We start from the raw sequence: 4,399 nt of genomic DNA on the forward strand, positions 1-4,399 counted from the left end.
TTACATACATTGATATCCCTGAGCTGTAGGGGTGGGCGATATACATCGTCTGCGATAATATCGTGATTGTTGTTTTAACGATGTGCAAATTTACATTATCGAGTATTTAAATTACTTATGGGGAAAAAACACTCAAAATCACGCATTGAAACCCCATACATTCACTAAATCCAGGAGGTGTATGCAAGAGAAGCCCCGTTGCAGCAGAGCAAGTGTCACATGATCGCTAGTGGGTCCACGTTGTCACCGCGCAGGCCTAATGTTTATTTTGTGTAGCGAGATCCAGACGTAGCCTACTTGGGATTTTGTGCAGCTACTTCTGTTCACGTAGCATTAATGAGACAGTCACATTTTTTCCTACATGGTAATTATATGGAGAGAAAACATTTGCCTTTGAGTATTTTAATAGTCAGTTGTAAACAAAGAACTCTTCTCATGTAACCATTTTGTAAATGGACTGAAGTTCGCTCTAAATATCTCCGTGTATCGATTATGCTAACCGTTAGCATCTCTATGGGATTTCTCATATACATTAGCCATAAGCTAACGCATTAGTTTCTATTAAACTTAACTTTCTTAAGCTTCAGACTTTCTCTTGGGAAACTGTTAGGCCTAGTCATCTTCTTTAATGTAGCTGGCTAGACCATGTCATTGCCACACACACAAGTGGGCAAAATTGGAAATGTGTCATAGAGTGACAAGTAAAAAGTCACAGGATAGGTTATTGGTTATTATTGTATTGATGCTATTCATAAATAATGAGCTGTAAAGTAATTCAGACTTCTACAATTTTTTTTAAAGGATATCGACTAATTATCGTTATCGTCAAAATCACCAAAAATATCGAGATATTATTTTTTTGTCCATATCGCCCACCCCTACTGAGCTGTCAAAGAGGCTACGGAACCATCTCCGTACGTTATCGCTAATTAAGCTGATCTGACAGGGGGTAGCCAATGTCAGCGCATCGTTGCTGTTAAAATGCCTACTAGCGCCTAAATCTAAACACTTCAACACCGGTATATGTAACATGTTTAAAACTATTGCGTGTTATGGGGGAATTTCTTGAAGCATTTGGGAACACACTGAATGAACTTGAAAGCAGAGTCCCTCGTTAGATTAGGTTGCTTGCAAGTTGTCCATGACCTGGCAGTTCCATGGCAAGTGGTTTTAACATACCTTATGGGAAGCCGCCTACGCTGGATAAACTTGAAAGCAGAGCTTACCACTGTGTGTGCATCCATGGCAAGCTGTTTTTACATTTAAATGTATTGTCATGCTTAGAACGAAGCAATGAGATATTGGGCTATACCTTGCACTTTAACGCAATTGACTTCGCGCAAATCGCTTTGTGGGCGGATCTTGGGCGCTGTCTCTATTTTACCGGCCGAATATTGACTGTTGCGCCCGACGTAAATCTAAAATGGGGTGGTCTGTAGCAGCTACATTATTCATGGGTGTGGTTTGGGCGTAACGTGCAATAAACCAATCAGAGCGTCATCTCACATTCCCTTTAACAGCAGGCACGCTTGTTCCATAGCGGATTATGATGGTGGATTTGCCAGGCGCAACCAGGAACGGTTCATAGTGCTATAGTCAGTTGTGAACAGTTTGCTATTGATTTTTCCTCTTGACAAAATGTAATACAGAAATGTCACTTTCCGATGTTTTGGGATCACTCTCACTGAATCACGAGCTTATGAATGCATGGTGATATTTTTACAATGTAATCTAACATTACCTCACTATAGACAATGCAGATCTGTCAGATAAGCTCTCCTCTCCTGTGCTGCTGCTGGGGCATTTGGGTTTAATGGAAGCGGCATGCAGTTCATCTCATTAAGTCCTCTGATATTTCCTAATTTATGTCATCAACACATCTGTGATTCGTGGAAATGTGTTCGCAACACAGGCACCCAAGCAAGCGCTCCTGCAGGTGTGAGCTACGGCTGTACCTTACCAACAGGCAACTAGAAACACTTTCCGAGTTGACCTAACTTTCCAACTCTGCACAGTATCCCATTAAATGCATGACAGTGGGCTATTTACAATATTTATTTTATGTAGAGTTTGTAAACACGTTATCATCAACTTAATGCACGCACAACTTTTGTTTGAGCAGGAGAGAGAATAACAATGAATGGATGCAGCAACTACAGAAATTGTAGCGAAGGCTACTTGCTGCTTTCTTTTACTGTCTATGGTTGCTGGTTAACAGCACTTAATAAGCTTATTTAAGCGAATTCACAAACTCAAGACTTCAAGGCCATCATGGATATAAAACAACGAAAGGATGGAGGGAACATAGCAAAGTTTTGGAGTTATTTCAGAAGGGCTACAACAAGGTAGGCAAATTTGTGGTGCTTGTCAAAACCTTAGCGCAGCTGGAGTAATGCTTATAGGCTGATGTTAAAGCGCACACGATGTTTAAAGCCATACACAACGCTAAATTGGAACAAAACTAATGGTAACTTTAGCCTTTATAGGGCTGTATAAATTTGTCCAAATTAATAGGACGTAATTAGGCGTTGTTGTTGTAAAGATATTGCACTGTAAAAAATGAATCCTGGTGCCAAGGAAATTACACAAAAAAAAAATCAAGTATGACTTAATTTCTTGAAGCAGTCGTCTATTATGTTTTTCCCCAAATAAATCAACTACATTTGCGAGAAAAATATTCAGAGAAAATGTTCCCTAAAAGAATTGTGGGAAGTTGCACAATTTCTCGCTGATAAATGTGCAGCCTTTTCCTCAAATATTTTGAACATCTGAAAAAAGTCCTTCAGTTGAGATTTTGAAAAGAATGCCTCGAAGACGGACGCCATTGAAGTTCAGCATGGAATAGTAAAAGGTAAAGTATTTTGTTCCTGCTACTTGGGAAAGCTAGCATGAAAACTACTACAAATATAATATATACTTATATATTTAAGTAATGTCACATCGCAGGTATATATTTTCATACCAACGTGTTTGACCTTCTAGGAAATATTGGTGAAGTTAGCTTAACAGTAGCAAGGTCGCTAATGTTAGCTGTAGAAGCTAGCTTCTACTCAGATGGTTGGTAAACTAACCAGCAAGCTAACCTTAACTTCGGTAGGTTATATTATAACCTTATCAATTTGAAATGGCCGAGTTTATAATCATTTGTAATAATTGGGACACTCTTAACTGACATTAATATAATATTGGAGTCGATGACGTCTTAAGCTTTTTCTAACGAATTTGAAAAGACGGTTGGAATTTTAATAGTCACTGAGGGAATAGCTAACATGCTAACGTAGCTGGTTAACATTAGTTAGCCAGGACTCCACTGTTCCTAAAAATCTAGTGTGGTTTCAAATGCTTGTCTGGCACTAAAGGGATCTGTTGACTGACTAATTAAAGCAGTCTGTCAACTAATTGACGCTTGATTGAACTGAACACTATTTGCTTTTAATTGGGTTATATATATTTTGCTCAGAGCTAACGCTAGCTGAGACCACCAGGGCATTCTTTTAGGCATTTGTAGCATACACGTGGTGTAAGGTAACTGTTAGTGTTGTTGGTTAAGGTTAGGTGCATTGTCCATTCTCAGTAATAGTATGGCACTGATATTAGTTAAGTGTCTGTTGGTTTTATTTGGGTTATTTAGCGATTATGTTAACATATTTGAACACATAAACACTTCTGTTTGTCTGCGGTTAAAACATTTGGTAGCCTACACGGTAAATGATGTCAGAATGAATTTTGGAAGTCCTTTGCTAGTTAAGTTAGTTGATATACTGCTGATAGTCAATTGTGGTTCTTGTGTTTATATAATTATAGATTTTGTTTGTTTTAACAGGGTTGGCAAAATGCTCATCAAGGTCCAGTACCGTGGACTAAAAAAGTACCTCAAACTGCAGCCTGGTTTTTCTTATGAAAGTTTCATTGAAGAAGGTGAGGTTTTATGTAAGCCTAGCTAATAAATTTGAAATCAATGTTTGCATGCATCTGATATCAGATCACTTGGCCAGTGGGTAAGGTAAAAAAAGGTACCCTTTAGTTGAATTAAATGAACTAAAATTGGAAACTGAATTTGTTAAATTCTTAAAGCAACCCTTTAAGATTCCAATTTTGTGTTTTTGCAGAATTTGGGCCAGCAGGTTCTTCTACTCTAAATGCTTCACTTTTCTGAAGTGATATGGAGAGGTCCTCTTCAAACAAGGGACATCAATCTCCTGGTGCAGGAGAGAACACCTCTGCCACCTCGGCCATGCAGCAGAAAAGGCCAAATGGGTGAGCATTTAAAATTAAAATCTCACTAGGAGAAATCCTTGTCTGTCCTCCAAATGCGGAAGCCTGGCTTTGTGTTCCGGGAAGTGTCAAATCAACGGGCACGTTCAATCTTGCAGCACTACACAGATCTGGCTGAACGTAA

General features: G+C 38.8%; 1 long non-coding RNA gene across 1 annotated transcript; it reads left to right on the forward strand.

Annotated features, from left to right (window-relative positions):
• The first annotated feature begins 2,731 nt into the window (after positions 1-2,731).
• On the forward strand, positions 2,732-4,195 carry LOC125294933. The gene is made up of 3 exons (XR_007193587.1): positions 2,732-2,851; positions 3,824-3,918; positions 4,159-4,195. It is a non-coding gene; the product is annotated as an uncharacterized LOC125294933 (long non-coding RNA).
• The last annotated feature ends 204 nt before the right edge of the window (positions 4,196-4,399 follow it).

This window comes from Alosa alosa, chromosome 5 (assembly GCF_017589495.1).
Source record: "Alosa alosa isolate M-15738 ecotype Scorff River chromosome 5, AALO_Geno_1.1, whole genome shotgun sequence".
Lineage (NCBI taxonomy): Eukaryota > Metazoa > Chordata > Actinopteri > Clupeiformes > Clupeidae > Alosa > Alosa alosa.